This window comes from Oncorhynchus masou, chromosome 15 (genome assembly GCF_036934945.1).
Source record: "Oncorhynchus masou masou isolate Uvic2021 chromosome 15, UVic_Omas_1.1, whole genome shotgun sequence".
In the NCBI taxonomy this organism is placed as follows: domain Eukaryota; kingdom Metazoa; phylum Chordata; class Actinopteri; order Salmoniformes; family Salmonidae; genus Oncorhynchus; species Oncorhynchus masou.
Window position 1 is genome coordinate 35,627,471 of NC_088226.1, and position 22,069 is coordinate 35,649,539.

Consider the following 22,069-nt stretch of genomic DNA (forward strand, 5'->3'; position numbering starts at 1 on the left):
CACCGAATCAGCGTATTCATCAATGTTGTTGTTTGACGCAATGCGGAACATATCCCAATCCACGTGATCGAAGCAACCTTGAAGCGTTGAATCAGATTGGTCGGACCAGCGTTGAACTGACCTGAGCGAGGGAGCTTCCTGTTTTAGTCTCTGTCTATAGGCAGGGAGCAACAAAATGGAGTCGTGGTCAGCTTTTCCAAAAGGAGGGTGGGGGAGGGCCTTATATGCGTCACGGAAGATAGAATAACAATGATCCAGGGTTTTACCAGCCCTGGTTAAACAATCGATATGCTGATACAATTTTGGGTGTCTTGTTTTCAGATTAGCCTTGTTAAAATCCCCAGCTACAATGAATGCAGCCTCAGTTTACATAGAGTCAAATAAAGTTTGTTCAGGGCCGTCGATGTGTCTTCTTGGGGGGGAATATATGCGGCTGTAATTATAATCGAAGCGAATTCTCTTGGTAAATAATGCGGTCGACATTTGATTGTGAGGAATTCTAAGCCAGGTGAACAGAAGGACTTGAGGTCCTGTATGTTGTTATGATCACACCACGTCTCGTTAATCATAAGGCATACCCCACCGCCCCTCTTCTTACCAGAAAGATGCTTGTTTCTGTCAGCGCGATGCGTGAAGAAACCAGCTGGCTGTACCGACTCCGATAGCATGTCTCGTGTGAGCCATGTTTCCGTGAAGCAAAGAACGTTACAGTCTCTGATGTCTCTCTGGAATGCTACCCTTGCTCTGATTTAATCAACATTGTTGTCAAGAGACTGGACATTGGCGAGTAGTATGCTCGGGAGCGGTGCGCAATGTGCCTGTCTCCGGAGCCTGACCAGAAGACCGCTTCGTTTGGCCCTTTTATGACGACGTTGTTTTGGTTTGCCGGCTGGAATCCGATCCATTGTCCTGGGTGGTGGGCAAAACAGAGGATCCGCTTCGGGAAAGTCGTATTCCTGGTCTTAATGATGGTGAGTTGACGTTGCTCTTATATCCAGTAGTTCCTCCCGATTGTATGTAATAAAATTTAAGATTACCTGGGGTACCAATGTAAGAAATAACACGTAAAAAAACTAAATACTGCATAGTTTCCTAGGAACGCGAAGCGAGGCAGCCATCTCTGTCGGCGCCGGAAGATGAAGGAAGTTCTGTGAAGTTATTTGGATTTTTATGAATTATCTTCGAAAGACAGGGTCCTGAAAAAGGGACGTTTCTTTTTTTGCTGAGTTTATATAGACACTATGAGGTTGGAATAACACTGTGAAATTGTGAACATGCTGATAATGCCCTTTTTGATGTAAGAGATGTTTGAAAATACATTTTGGTAGGATAGAGTTTTGGCCTAACATAGTGACATCACCATGCGGTAAATTATACTGAGCAAAAATATAAATGCAGCATGCAACAATTTCAACGATTTTACTGAGTGACTGATTTCCTTATATGAACTGTAAATTGAAATAAATGCATTAGGTCCTAATCTATGGATTTCACATGACTGGGCAGGGGCGCAGCCATGGCTGGGCCTGGGAGGACATAGGCCCACCGACTGGGGAGCCATGCGCAGCCAATCAGAATACGTTTTTCCCCACAAAAGGGCTTTATTACAGACAGAAATACTCCTCCAGTTCATCACTGTCTGAGTGGTTGGTCTCCGCCGATGAAGAGGTCCTGGGCTGGCGTGGTTACAGTTGGTCTGCGGTTGTGAGGCTGGTTGGATTGGACATACTGCCAAATTCTCTAAAATGACATTGGAGACAGCTTATGGGAGAGAAATTAACATTAAATGATCTGTCAACAGCTCTGGTGGATATTCCTGCAGTCGCACCCTCAAAACTTGCACACTCCCTCTGTGGCATTGTGTTGTGTGACAACTGCACAGTGGCCTTTTATTGTCCCCAGCACAAGGTGCAACTGTGTAATGATCATGCTGTTTAATTATTTTATTGATATGCTACACCTGTCAGGTGGATGGATAATCTTGGCAAAGGAGAAATGCTCACTAACAAATTTGTGTACAACATCTCTGAGAAATAAGCTTTGTGTGTGTATGGAACATTTCTGGGATCTTTTATTTCAGCTCATGAACCATGGAACCAACACTTTACATGTTGTGTTTATATTTTTGTTCAGTATAGGTAATAGACCAATAAGAAAGAGTTCCAAACCTTTTCAGAAGCTATTTTTGTTTCCTTTTTTTACCATTTTAATTTAAATCACAGTAAGGTACTTAATTGTTAGCCGGAAATGATTTGTTATTAAGATATAAACGGCTGCATTGGACCTTTTAATTTGAAGTTATAAAGGAAGGTTTAATTGTCTCATCAGGGAACCGCTTGATCACTGTTTAGCCATTCATTCTTACACACAGACACCCCTCTATAGCTTTGAATGATTAGTATGAGATAAATTAATCTATGCAGGGCCATTAAAGCCACACGCTGTTTTTTTTTTCATTAGCCAGATATGCTAAATGGGTTGCAATATAATAGCTGTCATAAAGGCTATCGGAATGTAATTTCTGAAGGGGAGGCAGGGGAGAATTTATATGAAGATGGGAGGCTAGGTAGGTAAACACTATTATTCTGTGGGTGATATACAGGCATTGATTGAAGCTCAATCAATCTCCCTACCATCATATCTAAGCCAATATGACACAAATATCGATACAAATTCTCAAATCACCTTGTTTGGAGTTATACAACACACTCCCTGCCTCTCGTCATGAGCCGTCCATCCGTTACCGAGAACTACATACCGCATTTTGTTAGCATTAGGAAAAAAATAAAACGTCTTGCCCAGAACTAGCTCAATATCTGTGCGTCAGATAAGAACGAGACTACAGCATCCATAAAGTGACATTAGACTTCCCACCTTTTGGACTGATGTTTGTAGGGGCAACAGTTATGTTTAAATATAATTTAAATCGCTCTCATGTGCACATTTTCGTTTTAAGAAACAGCGATGTAGCATTTTTCTAGCACCTTTTGTAGCATTTCTGACAATCTCAGAGTTCTATTTAACCAGGTCAGTAACTCGGTTGCTCAGCAACAGCATATCAGCATGCTGTTAGCTAACGTTAGCCTGCTTGTCCAAAATCAAGCAGCTAGCCTCTGTAGCTAGCTAGCTAACACTGGACAGCTGAAATCTAGATGGGTAGCTAGCTAATGAACAGGCAACGAAAGATAGCTAGCTATATTTGTTGTAGGTGTGTACACAAATAACTTCAGCCATTAGCTAGCTAGAGCCAGACAACAACAGCTGACCTCAACACAGATTCTAGCTAACAATAGCTAGTTCATGTCCAAATTCCAGTCCTACATTTTTCCACACTACTAACTTACATCAATTCAAAACCAACACCAAACTTTGGAAAAATGGACACATTGCTACTTTACTATGCACGCGATGGGCTTTTGCAATGCTAGCTAGTCCAAGCTACATTTCACTGTCAGACAGGACAGGACAAATTCAAACTGCTGAGAAAACAAATTTCTAGCTATAGTAAACTCATGTAAACTCGTACATCGCCTTGGTCCATACAATTGCCCTTATTGTAACGCCCTAAAAATGTAATACTTCCAGATCAACTGTAATGTCAATACCATTGTAAAGCACAATTTCTCCCCTTTCCAACAAAATTAATGGCATGACCTAAACGCTGCCCGTTTCTGCATAATTCAAGCAGGCAGTGAGCCTCGTCGAGTGTTTTTAAAAATGGCGGGTGGGGAAGCGAAACTAATGCGTGATAGTGAGGAGAGATGTCGTGTGGGAAAATTGCTTTTTTTCACTCGATCTGTCCAACTTATCACCTTATTTCCTCTAAAATGTAAATAAAACACTATAAAGAGTTTATATAATGTGTCATTACATACCTATTTGAAGGTTTGTGTCGAATTTGAATTGGGTTTTTAGGGCGGTGCTAAAGTGATCTTAGAAGTAAACAGCGGCTTTGAGAATGACGATCGCATGCAATGATGACGCAAAAAATGACTAGGTATCCCCCCTGACCCCCGTCACTGTCCATTTCTTGTTTTTAAACGATGAGAGAAGTGCTACACCTGGTGGAGAGAGATTGTAAGACAGAAATAGTTTCTTTATGCGTGCTGTACGTTACGGCATGACACGTCAACATGTAACGGAGGGTCAGTTTTTTCAACTTTTCTCCAATACTATAGAGCCATTACCATGTTAATCAACGCTTGAATAGAAACCTAGTTCACACCCCTGATTTTGACGTCAACACAGTCGCTACAGTCCCATTAGTTTTCTTTGTAGCCTCGTTTAAATGTTGCGGTTGCGCACATTTGTACGGAATGGGGGGGCTCTGTTGTCCACTGACATCCGTGTGCAAATGCATGCTTGCTAGCATCAGAAAAACTCACCAGTTTAACATCCATATTACATTCCAGTATGTTCTTTCTCCTGTGACATTTTAATTCAAATGTGTACTGATCAACATGTGTTAGATTTGACAACTCTGCCGTTCACACCTTTGAAGCTAGCCACAATAAGGATTAGCCACAATTTGAGGTTTGCCTTCAAAAATAAAAGTCACCTGTTGAAATTGATTCAAATTGATACAAATAGTGGAATCATGCCATATTTGGACTAGATAATACTAAACAGGTCAGGATGTTATATAAATTAAACAAAAGACAATAAAATCTGTTGTAATCACACTATGGATGTAATATACTGTACTTTAGGATTGCATAAATCTCTTTTTTATTAAACCTTTATTTAACTAGGCAAGTCAGTTAAGAACAAATTCTTATTTCCAATGATGGCCTAGGAACAGTGGTTTTACTGCCTTGTTCAGGAGCAGAACAACAGATTTTTAACTTGTCAGCTCGAGGATTTGATTTGGCAACCTTTCGGTTACTAGTCTAACACTCTAACCACTAGGCTACTTGCCACCCCTGAACATACAGTGAGTATACCAAACATTACTTTAGGAACACATTCCAAATATTGAGTTGAAGCCCCCCATTTTCCCTCTGAACAATCTCAATTCATCAGGGCAATGTTGACTCTAATTCTTCCCACAGTTGTGTCAAGTTGGCTGGATGTCCTTTGGGTGGTGGACCGTTCTTGATACACACGGGAATCTGTAGAGTGTGAAAATCCCAGCAGTGTTGCAGTTCTTGACACAAACTGGTGTGCCTGGTACCTAATAACGTACTCCTTTCAAAGGCACTTAAGTATTTTGTCTTGCCCATTCACCCTCTGAATGTCATACATACACTATCCAAGTGTATGGCTTCAAAATCCTTCTTTAACCTGTCTTTTCCCCTTCATCTACACAAAATTAAGTGGATTTAAGTGACATCAATGAGGGATCATGCAGTAGCTTTCACCTGCTCAGTCAATGTCATACTCAAGGTAGAGAAACTACAACGTCAATCCAAGATGGCAGCATGTCAAGTAATTTGTCTGTGACTAGTAGTTTTTAACCTACTATTTTTCCACTGGATGTCAGAAGGTGAATTCACCAATTTGTAAGTCGCTCTGGATAAGAGCGTCTGCTAAATGACTTAAATGTAATGTAAATGTAATAACCTATTAATTTATGTTGGAGCAAATGTACAATTTCCTTGTTGTAGTGCAAACTATTTAGTTTTGCTGGTGTAAAGATCGCGGGTCTCCCTTAACTCAGATAATTTTTTTCAGACTATTTGCACTTCTTTAATTGAAGTTTACCAAAGTAAACCTCGCTCTGGCTGGCCTGTGTTCTATCCTCAGCTGTCCCTCCGCGTAGTGTCTTGTCCAAGCTGCTCCTCTTCACTCTCTGCCTGGCTGTCAGAGGCAGCTCAACAATCCCCAACCTGTTCTCTAAATTGACCCCCACACCCAATCTACTCACACACACACACTCATACATACACCATGTCCCTCTCTCCAGTCAACTTTCCTTGGCCTCTATTTCTTACATCTCTCAGGAAAATGACAATTTTTGTGGTGTTGCTTTGGGAACTGACTTTACTGAACTCTGGAGAAAACACATTGTCGCTGGGTGAGTACATCTGACAATATGCTCTCCCGTCCATTAGACATGTCTGCGGGAACTCGTTATTTTTCACTCGGTCCTCTCGTCCAAGTGCCAATGCATTTGTGGCATGACGTGAACAGTACGAACTTGTGTCACTACCAAAGTTTTTAAATTACTGTTTTTTTGTCTGGAAACTCAATTGTAGAATTCGCCCCCAGAACTCACTTGTAAAAAAGAGAGGCAGTGCAAGGTTATTAAACGAGGTGCCTTGTTATTATTATTTTGTTGATATCAGGTAACATGCAACCTAAACTTGGCCCTGATATGCAATGTATCTAATCCCCCTCTGATTTTAAATCTAGATCTAGTTTTGGTATTTTTCATTTAAATATACACAGCATGTGTGTTTTCTGAAACCTGGCTCAGCAAGTCTGTTCTTGATAAGGATATTTAAATAAATTGTTACACTTGTGTATCGTACTGATCTAGTTAATAAAGGTGGGGGTGTGGCTACAGACAGACAGACAGACAGACAGGACAGACAGACACACACACACACACACACATACATACATGCATACGGTTGAAGACGGAGGTTTACATACACCTTAGCCAAATACATTTCAACTCAGTTTTTCACAATTCCTGACATTTAATCCTAGTAAAATATCCCAGTCTTAGGTCAGTTAGGATCACCACTTTATTTTACATTTTTTGAGCTGTTGTGGAGCAGTGGCTTCTTCCTTGCTGAGCGGCCTTTCAGGTTATGTCCATTATAGGACTCGTTCTACTGTGGATATAGATACTTTTGTACCTGTTTCCTCTAGTATCTTCACAAGGTCCTTTGCTGTTGTTCTGGGAATGATTTGCACTGTTTGCAACAAAGTACATTCATCTCTTGGAGACAGAACAAGTCAGAACCAGACTTGTGGAGGTCTACAATTTTTTTTCTGAGGTCTTGGCTGATTTCTTTTGATTTTCCCATGACTACAATTTTTTTTCTGAGGTCTTGGCTGATTTCTTTTGATTTTCCCATGATGTAAAGTAAAGAGGCACTGAGTTTGAAGGTAGGCTTTGAAATACATCCACACGTACACTTCCAAATTATGTCAATAGTGTCAGGACCCGGTTACGAACCTGGGTCTCCGGAGTGAGAAACAGTCACTTAACCAACTGAGCCACGAATAGTCAGCAGAACCCAGAAGATGAGGCAGACACAGCAGTACTTAAGACGGTGTATTTAATAAAGTAAAAAGGAGAAGTCCTTAAATACAAAAATGGCAAATCCAAAAGGTGGTAGGAATAGCACAAAAAAGCCTCAAGAGATACTCAAAAACAAAAACAGAATTCCACAAGAGCATCCACCGGAATCGACAAGAATACACAGAACACTAGGGCTGGGTGCTAACATACAAACACAGAGCACAGAACTGAGGGAAACTAAGGGTTTAAATACAATCAGGGGAAACGAGGCACAGGTGCAAATAATAATGGGGAACAAGGGAAAAAATATAAGGTCAAAAAGCACAATGGGGGCATCTAGTGACCAAAACCCAGAACAACCCTGGCCAAATCCTGACAGAATCCCCCCCCTAGGAACGGCTCCTGACGTTCCTACCAGCTCTCTCAGGGTGGAGGGCCCTGAACTGACGAATGAGGTCAGGGTCCAGGATGTCTTTGGCAGGAACCCAGGAGCGCTCCTCGGGACCGTAGCCTTCCCAGTCCACCAGATACTGCCAGGACCGCTGCACCCGGCGGGAATCCAGTATCCGATGGACGGTATAAGCCGGCTGGCCTCCAATGACACGAGGCGGAGGGGGAGGTCTGTCTGCCGGGACAAGGGGAGAAAAACAACAGGTTTTAACAATGAAATGTGAAATGTGGGATTAATCTTAAGGGATCTGGGTAAGTGTAGGCGATAAGAAACTGGGTTAACTCTCCTGGCAACCTTGAAGGGACCGATGTATTTTTGGGACAGCTTGCGAGACTCCACCCGTAGAGGTAAGTCTCTTGTGGAGAGCCAGACTCTCTGGCCGGGGCGCAGGGTAGGCCCGGGACGGCGACGTCTGTTGGCTTGTTGTTGGTACCTCTGTGAGGAACGCATAAGATTAAGACGGGTCTTCCTCCACATAAGCCGACAGCGTCTGACGAACTTCAAGGCTGAAGGCACTCTGACTTCTGCCTCCTGGTCCGGGAACAATGGAGGAGCATAGCCAAACTGACACTCGTGCGGGGACATACCAGTGGAGGAGGAACGCAAGGTGTTGTGCGCGTATTCGGCCCAAACAATAAAGGATGACCATGTGGACGGGTTGTCACGAGTCATACATCGGAGGGTGGTTTCCAGCTCTTGATTCATCCTCTCTGTTTGGCCGTTGGACTCCGGATGGTACCCTGAAGATAGACTGGCAGAAGCCCCCATGAGTTGGCAGAAGGCCTTCCAAAACCTTGAGGCGAACTGGGGACCTCTGTCAGAAACCATATCTTGAGGAATGCCGAAGACTCGGAACACATGATTAATTACCAACTCAGCCGTTTCCTTGGCAGAAGGTAACTTAGTCAGAGGGACGAACCTGGCCGCCTTTGAAAACCTGTCGATTATGACTAGGATAGTAGTATTGCCATGGGATGGAGGAAGTCCAGTAATAAAGTCCAATGAGATATGGGACCAGGGTCTGTGGGGAACAGGTAAAGGGTGAAGGAGTCCTTGAGGGCGGAGGTGAGAAGATTTGCCCTGGCAGCACACGGGACAGGCATTGACGAAAGTGGCAACGTCTTCTCTTATGGTAGGCCACCAGAACTTACGCTGGATGAACTCCAAGGTGCGACCTACGCCCGGATGACAGGTGAGGCGAGAGGAGTGCCCCCACAGAAGGACCTGAGTCCTCACTGCCTTGGGGACAAACAACCGATTGGCAGGACCTCCTTTCGGGTCCGGTTCGCTAGCTTGAGCACGTCTCACGGTATCCTCAACTTGCCACGAGATCAGAGCCACAATCTTAGCAGCAGGAAGGACAGGCATGTCCGTGTCATCTCGAATGGCAGGAGCGTAGACTCGGGACAGGGCATCCGGTTTGAGATTCTTCGACCCGGGCCGATAGGTGAGGATAAACTGGAATCGATTGAAGAAAAGAGCTTGTCTAGAGTTCAACCGCTTCGCCTGCTGGATATACTCCAGATTTTTGTGGTCCGTAAGCACTTGAAACGGGTGAGAAGCCCCCTCGAGCCAGTGTCTCCATTCCTTCAATGCCATCTTAACCGCTAGGAGTTCACGATCCCCCACATCGTAGTTCCTCTCAGTCGGGGTAAGCCGGTGTGAGAAGAAAGCGCACGGATGAAGCTTCTTGTCTTCACCCCTCTGAGACAGGACAGCTCCAACACCAACCTCTGATGCGTCTACCTCCACCACAAATGGTTCATCCGTAGTCGGTAGTATCAGGATGGGAGCAGAGAGAACGCGCTGCTTGAGTCCTTGGAAGGCCGTCTCAGCTTCTCTTCCCCACAAAAACCTTGCATTGCCACCCTTGGTTAAAGCTGAGAGAGGGGCTGCCACCAAGCTGAAGTTCTTGATGAACTTGCGGTAGAAGTTTGTGAAGCCCAGGAAACGCTGAACTTCCTTAACGGATTTGGGGGTGGGCCAATCCGCTACCGCCCCTACCTTCCTGGGGTCCATTTGGACTCGACCGGGTTCCACTACAAATCCCAGGAATTGTACTCGGGATGAATGGAATTCACATTTTCCGGCTTAACGTACAGATGGCTGTCCAGGAGGCGTTTGAGTACTTGTCTGACATGCTTAGTGTGTTCTTGAAGGGAGCTCGAAAAGATGAGGATGTCATCCAAGTAAACGAACACAAATATGTTAAGCATATCCCTAAGCACATCGTTTATGAGCGCTTGGAACACCGCTGGGGCGTTGGTCAGGCCGAAGGGCATCACCAAGTATTCATAGTGACCAGTAGGCGTGTTGAAAGCGGTCTTCCACTCGTCACCAGGTCTGATCCGCACAAGATGGTATGCGTTACGCAGGTCAAGCTTAGTGAAAACAACTGCTTCCTGGAGCAGCTCGAAGGCTGTGGCCATAAGGGGTAGCGGGTAACGGTTACGGACGGTTATGGCATTGAGTCCCCGGTAGTCGATGCAAGGACGTAATCCATCGTCTTTCTTGGCCACAAAGAAAAACCCTGCTCCACAGGGAGGTGGATGGACGCATGAGGCCTGCTTCCAGAGCGTCCTTGATGTAGGTATCCATAGCAGCTCGTTCGGGTGGAGATAGGGAAAAGATCCGACCCCTGGGGGGGCAAGTGCCCGGAAACAGGTCGATGGGGCAATCGTAAGGTCTATGGGGTGGTAGCATGGTGGCCCTCTGTTTGCTAAACACCAGTTTGAGGTCATGGTAACACTCGGGAACTCGGGTCAGGTCGATGGATTCTAAAGACTCGGGAGTAGAACTCGGGAATTCTGGAAAATACAAGTAGCTTGGCACGTAGGACCCCACTGCTTGATAGTGCCCACAGACCAGTCGATGTGAGGGTTATGGCTGTGAAGCCAGGGGTATCCAAGGACGAGAGGGAACTCGGAACAGGAGATCAAATGAAAGTTCATCAATTCCTGGTGTTGTGAAACTGAAAGTCGCAAGGAGGTAGTGACATGAGTGACAAGTCCAGATCCCAAAGGGCTTCCATCCAATGTAGTGACCCTCATGGGTTCACTTAGAGGTTCAGAGGGAACGCCATTCTCCTTCGCCCAGACACCATCCATGAAGTTACCTGCGGCTCCAGAGTCTACCAAGGCTTGAAGGTGAAGCTTGTGGTTGTCCCAGGAGAGGGTGACTGGAATGAGCAGACGGGAGTTGGACGGATGGGAGGAGGTTATGTTTCCCGTTACAGTTCCCCCGGTCTGTACGGGACAGAGCGTTTCCCTGGAGCCCGGGACACGTGGAACGGAAATGGCCCGGTTTGCCGCAATATAGACAGCGTCGCTCCCTCATCCGGCGGTCTCTCTCAGCCTGGGAGATGCGTCCAATCTGCATGGGTTCCGATGGAGCCAGCGAGGATAAAGGTGGGGACTCGGAGCTGGGACTGATAGGGGCTAGAGGTCTACGGTTGAGTTCTCTCTCTCTCAGACGCTGGTCAATGCGTGAGGCCAACTTGATCAGGGACTCGAGATTGTCCGGTGGTTCCCGAGTGGCCAGTTCATCTTGGATAGTGTCGGAAAGGCCTTTCAGAAAGCACACCGTGAGCGCCTCGTTGTTCCAGCCACTTGCTGCTGCCACCGTGCGGAACTGGATGGCATAGTCCGTCACGCTGCGCCAACCTTGGTGGAGAGTCAGGAGCTGTTTGGCTGAGTCAGAACCACTGCTTGGGCCTTGAAACACTCGTTTGAATTCCTCAGCAAAGGCAGAGTAGCTGGCACAGCAGGAACTATGGGCATCCCACACAGCAGTAGCCCAGGCCAGGGCTTTTTCCGACAGCAGGGTGATGATATAAGCGATCTTAGACCGGTCGGTGGGAAACGACGAGGGTTGTAGCTCAAAGGAGAGAGAACATTGGGTGAGAAACCCTTTACAAGCACTTGGATCACCTGAGAACCGTTGGGGAGGTGGAAGACGAGGTTCAGCCAGGGGGTTAACTGCCAAGGGTACGTGAATCTGAGGTACTGGGACGGGAACTGTTGCCGGGGTAAGACGATCAGATATTTGCTTAAAACCTCTTGAAACTCCCCATCCCGGATCCGGGATCGTGACTAAAGCCTCAGGCTCATTAGCATAACGCAACGTTAACGATTTCTGAAAATCGCAAATAAAATTAAAATAATGCGTTTGCTCTCAAGCTTAGCCTTTTCTTAACAACACTGTCATCTCAGATTTTCAAAATATGCTTTTGAACCATAGAAATGGACTAATTTGTGTAAGAGTATGCAAAGCTAGCATAGCATTTTGTGTAGCATGTAGCACGCAACATTTTCACAAAAGCCAGATAACCAAATAAATAAAATCATTTACCTTTGAAGATCTTCTGATGTTTTCAATGAGGAGACTCTCAGTCACATGCCAAATGCGCAGTGTTTCCTGAAAGCGTCTGTGTGTAGGAGAAATCGTTCCGTTTTCTACATTGCGCCTGGCTACTGAAACGAACCGAAAATGCAGTCACCTACAACGTAAAACTTTTTCCGGATTAACTACATAATATCGACCGAAACATGGCAAACGTTGTTTGGAATCAGTCCTCAAGGTGTTTTTTCACATATCTCTTCATTGACATGCAGTTCGTGGAAGCTTGCTTTCCTCTCTGTATTCCTTGGAAAAATACTGGCAGGTGACTTTTGCGCACCAATTTCGGCGCAGGACACCGGGCGGACACGTGGTAAATGTGGTCTCTTATGGTCAATCTTCAAATGATCTGCCTACAAATACGTCACAATGCTGCAGACACCTTGGGGAAAAGTTAGAGAGGGTTGATTCATTCCTCTTGCATTCACAGCCATATAAGGAGATCATGACAAACAGAGCCTCAAAAATCCTTGTCATTTCCTGGATGCCATCTCATCTTGGTTTTGCCTGAAGCTTACGTTAAAGGGCACGCACAGAGAAGATCTTTGTATTTCTGGACACGTCAGAGTGTTTTCTTTCGAACAGTAGCAATTATATGCATAGTCGAGCATCTTTTTGTGACAAAATATCTTGTTTAAAACGGGAACGTTTTTCATCCAAAAATGAAATTGCGCCCCTAGAGTTCCAAGAAGTTAATGGAAGTCAGCATCTCCGACAGAAGATGACAATGTCTAGCCATTAAGGCCTCTTGCTGAACCAGGGCGGCTTCGTGGCGTTGGACAGTCTCCTGGTGGTGGAACAGCATGGCAAAAAGGTCCTGGGAACTGGCTGCCTCTGGGTTCATTTTTGGCTCTGTGTTTCTGTCAGGACCCGGTTACGAACCTGGGTCTCCGGAGTGAGAAACAGTCACTTAACCAACTGAGCCACGAATAGTCAGCAGATCCCAGAAGATGAGGCAGACACAGCAGTACTTAAGACGGTGTATTTAATAAAGTAAAAAGGAGAAGTCCTTAAATACAAAATGGCAAATCCAAAAGGTGGTAGGAATAGCACAAAAAAGCCTCAAGAGATACTCAAAAACAAAAACAGAATTCCACAAGAGCATCCACCGGAATCGACAAGAATACACAGAACACTAGGGCTGGGTGCTAACATACAAACACAGAGCACAGAACTGAGGGAAACTAAGGGTTTAAATACAATCAGGGGAAAAACGAGGCACAGGTGCAAATAATAATGGGGAACAAGGGAAAAAACATAAGGTCAAAAAGCACAATGGGGGCATCTAGTGACCAAAACCCAGAACAACCCTGGCCAAATCCTGACAAATAGCCTATCAGAAGCTTCTAAAGCAATGACATCATTTTCTGGAATTTTCCAAGCTGTTTAAAGATACAGTCAACTTAGTGTATGTAAACTTCTGACCCACTGGAATTGTGAAACAGTGAATTATAAGTGAAAAAATCTGTCTGTAAACAATTGTTGGAAAAATTACTTGTGTCATGCACAAAGTAGATGACTACATTTCTTGTTAGTGTGGCAAAGTCTGAAACTATTTGTAAACAGTTGGAATTTCTTGCTTTGAATCTTGAGGTTTCAAAGGGCCTCTCTATAACTGTGATTGGCTGTTATAGACCCCCCTCTGCTCTCAGTGATGCATTTTATTCTCTGATGCACCTTATGTCTAAACTTCTTCACAGTGTAATGATCTTGATTGGTGATCACTACTGGTGTTGGTTAAAGCTGGTGCCTAATTTTAAAATGTATTGTAATTATATTAATTGTACCCAGTTGATTAACTCACCCACTCGCCCAAATCTCAAATGTCCAGAGAAATCTACCCTGATTGATTTGATATTGACAAATGTTCCACATAAATATTCTGTGGTTGGTGTTTTTTGTAATGATTTAAGTGACTATTGTGCTGTTTGAAATACTAAGATTCCTAAGACAAACCCACACTTTATTCGTAGGAGACATTTTAAGTTTTAATGAGCAGGCTTTCTTTCATGATTTGTTTTATTTTGTCTGGAGCAAGATTAAGCTTATTCCTGATGTGGAAACTGCCTGGAAAGTATTTTCCAAATAGTAAACAAACATCCCACATTCCGCAGGTTCAGAGTTAAAGGGCGTGATAATCCATGATTTTCTGAGCTGTCTTGCGTTATTCACACAGGTAATCTAGCCTGGGTTTAAGCAAGGAAATCATGTTCTGATGCTGATTTGGCTTCTTTTTAGGCAGCTACCAAACAAGTGTTTTTTCTTCTCAGGAAGGCCAATATTTTATGTCTTTTACCACTGATAACTTGAATGACCTTAGAAGGTTTTGGAAGGCAATTATGTCTATGTCTGGTAACAGTAATGGTCATGAATTACCGTCATGTGTATTGAATTACACTGTTGCTGTATATGACAACTGAAATGCTGAATTGTTTTAATGTGCACTTTGTATCATCTGGTAGGCTTTGATTCCGTATCCTTTGTCTCCGTACAACCCTGTGTGAATGAACCAGTGAGAGCTGGTCAAATATTTAGCTTTTTGACATTCTTAGTCTAGGATGTAAGTAAATCCCCGAAATCCTTAGATCAGAGAAAGCCTGCAGGTCCTGATCTTCTTTAAAACTGGCAGCTGATTTGTTTTAGCTGAATCACTTACATATCTGTTCAGTTTAACCCTGGAATGTAATGAAACTCCAAAGATCTGGAGTTGTCCTATCACTTTTAAAAGGCAGAGACCCAACTCTTAAATAATTATAGGCCAATCTCAAAGCTGTCACCCTTGTGAAAATACTTGAAACCCTTGTTAGTGAACAGCTAAAAATATATACTAACTCTATTTTTTTCAATGTACCAATCGGGCTTCAGGAAAAAGCATAGCATAATTAGAGCAGTCATGAAGGTTTTAAATGATATCACTGAAGCCCTTGACATAAAACAGCACAGTATCTCACTTTTTATTCATCTCTCTAAGACTTTTGATACACTTGATCATGCTATACTGAGGCAGAGATAGTCGAGTGTAGGTCTTTCGGAGCATGCAGTTGCATGGTTTGCTAACTATCTGATAGAACTCAGTGCACTCAATTTGATGGGGTCATATATGTTAAATTGTTTGTCTGTAATGGTATGCTCCAGGGCTCTGTACTTGGTCCCCTATTATTCACTATTTATATAAATAATTTGTTAAATGTGCAACTTCACTTTTATGCTGATGATACTGTTATTTATTGTTGTGCCTCATCTCTCACAAAAGCTTTCCAGAACTTGCACACTACTTTTTATACTGTTCAACATACCTTGTGTCAATTGAAGCTTATCCTCAATACTGACAAAACTAAACTAATGGTGCAAAAGCAAGAAATAGACCTCTGAACCTTTCACCTATTACTACCTGTCAGGGCAATGACATTGAGACTGTAACCTCATATCTTGGAATTTTAATTGATGACAGCCTTTCTTTTAAATTGCATATTCAACAATTTACAAAAAGAATTAAGCTTAAATTGGGATTTTATTTTAGGAATATGGCCTGTTTTTCTTTTGAAGCCAAAATTAGGCTAGTTCAGCTACATTAATGCCTATACTAGACTATGGGGATATTTTATATATGAATGCTTCCGCTCAGTGTTTGAAATCAATTGACACCCTTTACCATGGAGCATTGAGATGTATTTTCAACTGCAAAACTCGAGAGTGGCGTAGCAGTCTAAGGCACTGCATCTCAGTGCAAGAGGCATCACTACAGTGCCTGGTTTGAATCCAGGCTGAATCACATCTGGCTGTGATTGGCAGTCCCATAGGGTAGTGCACAATTGTTCCGGGTTTGGCTGGGGTAGGCTGTCATTGTAAATAAGAATTTGTTCTTAACTAACTTGCCCAGTTAAATAAAGATAAAACAATGTTTAAACCTTATGCACCACTGCACGTTATATACCAGGGTTGGCTGGTCTTCCCGAGTCAATTGTAGGCTCGCTTACTTTTATTTACAAAGCCATTTTGGGTTTCCTACTATTTTATATGCGCAGTTTTATTGTTGAAAACTGTGGTGGGTACGGCCTTCGTTAGCAGGACTTTAGGACTTTATCCTGCTAAACTGTTCCATATGTCCGAACTGAATTCAGTAAAAGGGCTTTTATGTACTCTGTGCCATCGGCTTGGAACGCCTTACAAAATACTTTTAAACTGGAAGAACTTGTCTCCATTGGTGTTTTTAAATGATCGATGAAGGATTTTGAGGCTAATTCCCTGACCTGTCAATGTTTTTAATGACCTGTTTTATGATTTTGTTATACTCTTGTGAATTCTATGTTTTTTAAAACTAAATTTACTAAACTGTAGTTTTTCATGTCTGTATGTAATTGTGTAATGACTTGGTACTGCCAATCCTGGTGAGGACGCTCTTGAAAAAGAGATTTCAAATCTCAATGAGCCCTTCCTGGTTAAATAAAGGTTTAAAAAAAATGTTTTACTTAAACTATACAGCTTAATCTATGGATTGTGAATCCATGAAATGGGGTATCAGCCTTCCCAGTGACACCCACAAACACAACTCTGTAGAGTTTACACAAATATTTGTGTCTTAGCTCTTATTGCAGGGCTTTTGACTGTGAGAAATTACCTTTCCAGTCAGTCTATTGTGTGTATTGGACATGCATATTGCACTCTACAGCCTAACCTATGGATTGTGGACCCATGAAATGGGGTATCAGTCTAATCAGTTACACAGAACACAACTGTGTACAGTTTACACAAATATTAGCTCTTATTGTGCCCCTTTGCTTTCCTTCATTCAATGGGGCATTGTTGTTTTATCGCCCCTTAACTTCTTGAAACTCCCCATCCCGGATCCGGGATCGTGACTAAAGCCTCAGGCTCATTAGCATAACGCAACGTTAACGATTTCTGAAAATCGCAAATAAAATTAAAATAATGTGTTTGCTCTCAAGCTTAGCCTTTTCTTAACAACACTGTCATCTCAGATTTTCAAAATATGCTTTTGAACCATAGAAATTGACTAATTTGTGTAAGAGTATGCAAAGCTAGCATAGCATTTTGTGTAGCATGTAGCACGCAACATTTTCACAAAAGCCAGATAACCAAATAAATAAAATCATTAACTTTGAAGAGCTTCGGATGTTTTCAATGAGGAGACTCTCAGTTACATAGCAAATGTGCAGTTTTTCAAAAAAATATTATTTGTGTAGGACAAATCGCTCCGTTTTGTTCACGTTTGGCTATGAAAAAACCCTGTATACAGTTATAGCCTGAAGCTCATTAGCATAATGTAACGTTAACGATTTCTGAAAATCGCAAATAAAATGAAAATAATGCATCTGCTCTCAAGCTTAGCCTTTTCTTAACAACACTGTCATCTCAGATTTTCAAAATATGCTTTTGAACCATAGAAATTGACTAATTTGTGTAAGAGTATGCAAAGCTAGCAATGCATTTTGAATAACATGTAGCACGCAACATTTTCACAAAAACCAGATAACCAAATAAATAAAATCATTTACCTTTGAAGAGCTTCTGATGTTTTCAATGAGAAGACTCTCAGTTACACACCAAATGCGCAGTGTTTCCTGAAAGCGTCTGTGTGTAGGAGAAATCGTTCCGTTTTCTACATTGCGCCTGGCTACTGAAACGAACCGACAATGCAGTCACCTACAACGTAAAACTTTTTCCGGATTAACTACATAATATCGACCGAAACATGGCAAACGTTGTTTGGAATCAGTCCTCAAGGTGTTTTTTCACATATCTCTTCATTGACATGCAGTTCGTGGAAGCTTGCTTTAGTCTCTGTATTGTTTGGAAAAATACTGGCAGGTGACTTTTGCGCACCAATTTCGGCGCAGGACACCGGGCGGACACGTGGTAAATGTGGTCTCTTATGGTCAATCTTCCAATGATCTGCCTACAAATACGTCACAATGCTGCAGACACCTTGGGGAAACGACAGAAAGGGCAGACTCATTCCTCTTGCGTTCACAGCCATATAAGGAGATAATGACAAACAGAGCCTCAAAAATCCTTGTAATTTCCTGGATGCCATCTCATCTTGGTTTTGCCTGAAGCTCACGTTAAAGGGCACGCACAGAGAAGATCTTTGTATTTCTGGACACGTCAGAGTGTTTTCTTTCGAACAGTAGCAATTATATATGCATAGTCGAGCATCTTTTTGTGACAAAATATCTTGTTTAAAACGGGAACGTTTTTCATCCAAAAATGAAATTGCGCCCCTAGAGTTCAAAGAGGTTAAGCATTCAAAGCATCACTGCCGTTTGAGACTGAAAAGCCCTGTACGTACTGACCAGCTATGGGTTGCATGTCCTGTAAAAGGACCCTATCATACAGAATAGTTGGTTGGAATTTGTTGGTCCCCAGTGCAGTGGTGATGGGTATACTGGTAGCTAGACCATAGACTGCTGGTTATTTATCTGGTTATGTATATTTAAAAAAAATACACGGCTTCTTAAACTAGTAGGCTAATTCCACAGCCAACCCGATACGAGTAGTGTCATTTTGGTTGTGAAGTGCATTAGCAGCATAAAGAACACCAGCAAGGGGGCCCTCATCAGTGAGAGTTTGTGTGTGAACGACCAGTATCTTTGATGAGGAGCCAGGAGCTCTACAGGGCTATGCCCATCAACGGGGCTCTGGCAAAGAACTCACCTCCAGCCTCTTGCCTGCTCTCCAACAGTCATCGATGGGGAGAACAGATCACGGTAGGCTTAGTCTGACCTTTTTAGTCTGACCTTCAACATAGTATGTTTGTGTGTCAGATATTACCTATCCCTAACTACCATTGGTAATAGAATAATGACCTGTGTGTGTGTTTACAGATGCATGCAGACCTGGCACTCAACACATCCACAATGAGGTGATTACTAATAATATAGTACCGCACAAATGTCCAGTAATAGCAACACCCTTTTCATTCAATGTGTCACTGATGAACTCTGCCTCCACTACGTATTTCTTCAGATGGACTGGAGATGCTTTTGCCAGATGGCAGCCTCAGTTGTTTGATGTGGAGACCGTAATTGCGTAGGTTTTATCTGACCTGTTCAAACTTCAACATACAGTGGTTCCTCATTGAAAAGTTTGGAGATTATGCTGCGGGATTTAGAGGTAATTTGTGGTTTAGTACGTTACCTTGCGTCACTGCGTCTTTGCTCCAGACCACCACAAGGGGGAGTTAGAGCACTTATTATGCGTTTGGAAGCTGTATCACATCGGGCCGTGATTGGGAGTCCCAATTAGGGTGTGGAAACGGTTACGTTGTACAGTGCCATATTTTCCTGACGGAAACCCTGAGGGTTTTGTTTTTTGTTTTTCTTGGAATAGAAATACCATAGTATTAATCAAATTAATTAAGCTAAATTTCTTAAACTCGATCAAATATACTATGTTCTTACAAAAAAGGTTTTAAATTCTCTAGCACAGCCAATATTAAAAAGAGAAATGCTGCTCAAAGATGCCCTCTGGTGGTCAAACTAGCACTAACCAGCATTAATGGCAACATTTGCTGACACTTAAATAACGTGCCATTGAATTATGCGGCAGCCCACAAGGTGTGCTGCAGTATGACACAACTTTTAAAGGAAGAAATACCTGTTTGTGTATCAGATAGTACCTATCCTAACTGCCATTGGTAATATAACTTTGACTGTGTTCACAGAAACATGTATGGAGAGAGTCCTGGCCCTGGCATAAATGTTTTACTATACACAACATTTACCTGTATTGTCTTTTTTATTATTAAATTAACACTTTTGTAAATGTTTTAAAACATGAAAACAGAAATACCTTACACACAGTACCAGTCGAAAGTTTGGACACACCTACTCTTTCAAGGGTTTTTCATTATTTTTACTTTTTTCTACATTGTAGAATAACAATGTCTTAAAATAATAATGGACTGTCGAAATTACACAAATGAAATTTTAACGAGGCACACCTGTTAATTGAAATGTATTCCAGGTGACTACCTCATGAAGCTGGTTGAAAGAATGCCAAGAGTGTACAAAGCTGTCATCAAGGCAATGGGTGGCTACTTTGAAGAATCTCAAATATAAAATATGTATTGATTTGTTTAACACTTTTTTTGGTTACTACATGATTCCATATGTGTTATTTCATAGTTTTGTTGTCTTCACTAATATTCTACAATATAGTAAAAATAAAAACTTTTGACAAGTACTGTATATTGTTTGGCTGTATGCACTTTTAGATATAGGCCTATCGCAAATGTGTATTGTCACCATCTTTATTGCAAAAATAAATACAAGTACAAATATAACTTTAAGCTACATATTATTTTGTTTGAGAAGGTTTGAATTCTCAGCAACCTGCCTACACATGAAGTGCAATACCAATATAGCGACTGTTGTAGGTAAACGCTGTGTGCTGGAAAACCTTGGTAGAGCATGGGTGGAATAGGCATTGTGATGCTCATGTGAATTTCCCTTTTCCGTTTCAGACCAATGGGAACTTCTCAAATAGTATCATGTATTAAAAACAAAAAACGAACACACAGGCTACCATATTATACAGTAACACTAATGTCACATACCCAATCATTACATTCAGTGTGTTTGAGAGGTTGGCTGCTGTTCCTCTCCCACAGGCCACTCGTCAGCCAATCAAACACCCACGCTCTTGATCAATGATTGGCTGTTTGCTAACTTCTGCTAGCGTCTTGTCCCCCATTTGCCTTGGCTAATGTCAGTATCCATATGTCTTCATTGTACATCCTTAGGCTCCATAAGATTATTATGACTATTGTATGGAATCTGAGAGCTCCTGAATTGTACAGTATGTCACAAAGCAGCAAAAAAATACAGCATTATGAGTCTTCTTTGTCTTCCTCTCTGATCCAGCAATAGAGTCCCTCTTCTACACATTTAATAATGTGTGTTTGTATGTATTAGCTCACTAAGTCCCGTCTCAGCTCTGTCGCCTTCTGTTCTAACAGCACTATTGGAAGACAGAGACATATGTCATTTAAATGAAGCATTTGAAGAGTTACACTTCAAATACCATTTAATCTCCGGGACGGGCAAAGTAATGAGATAATTGGTCCTATTGCCAATAAATGTCCTCCAACCAATGTATGTAATTCAATACTCATCACAGAGAGATATTTCCCTCTTGGTTCAGGGAGGATGACTTCATATTTTATATGAACCATTAAGGCTTTGCATTTTTTCTCAAACACAATTTCACAGTTCCCTGTTGATGTGCTGGTGTCTACTCTGCAAAGCTAGATAAAACAAATTACATTAGCATTCAACACTTGATTTTGTCATCTGTTTCTCAAAATTCTCCCCAATGCCACCTCGGGTTTATCCCCAATGTCTCCATTATCGCAGGTGATTTGGGTAACCTCCCGGTCCTATACCTCATTGATCATCTCTGTTCACCACCCACCACCTCTGCCTCCCCAGTACGTCAACATTTACCCATCCCCACCAGAATCATACTATAATCTCCACAGAAATCTGACATTTATTTAAGCGTCCATCCTTCTAGTCACCCATGTGGTTTAGTGAGGCTCTGGCCTGTAGTTAACACTCCCATCACAGCCTGACCGTAGCCATTATAAGGTTATGATAAAGTTGTCTATTCTTCAGATCTACTGTGGTATTTACTGTACACACATGCATGCATGGATGCACATTCACACACAAACATCCTACTTAAGCTACATGGAGAACATGAGCAGCTCCTTTGTGAAACACCAAGGTTGTTCAAACAAACACAGTAATTTGAATGGATCTGGCTACACTACACAGACAGACTAGATGACAAGCATTGATCAAACACAGCGTGATCAATGGAGCTATCGAAAATGCACACAGTTCTTCATTCCTATGATTATGTGTAATTCAATATGATTCAACGTCATAGCGGGTTGTAGTTCCAGACAGTAGTTCATTAGTCTGGTCTAAATCAAATCAAAACGTTATGTCACATGCTTTGTAAACAAAATGTGCAGACGAACAGGGAAATGCTTACCC

At 42.4% G+C, this 22,069-nt stretch overlaps 1 long non-coding RNA gene across 1 annotated transcript; it reads left to right on the forward strand.

The window, feature by feature from the left end:
* The first annotated feature begins 18,498 nt into the window (after positions 1 to 18,498).
* Positions 18,499 to 20,211, forward strand: LOC135555084 (uncharacterized). The gene is made up of 3 exons (XR_010457816.1): positions 18,499 to 18,927; positions 19,032 to 19,094; positions 20,031 to 20,211. It is a non-coding gene; the product is annotated as an uncharacterized LOC135555084 (long non-coding RNA).
* The last annotated feature ends 1,858 nt before the right edge of the window (positions 20,212 to 22,069 follow it).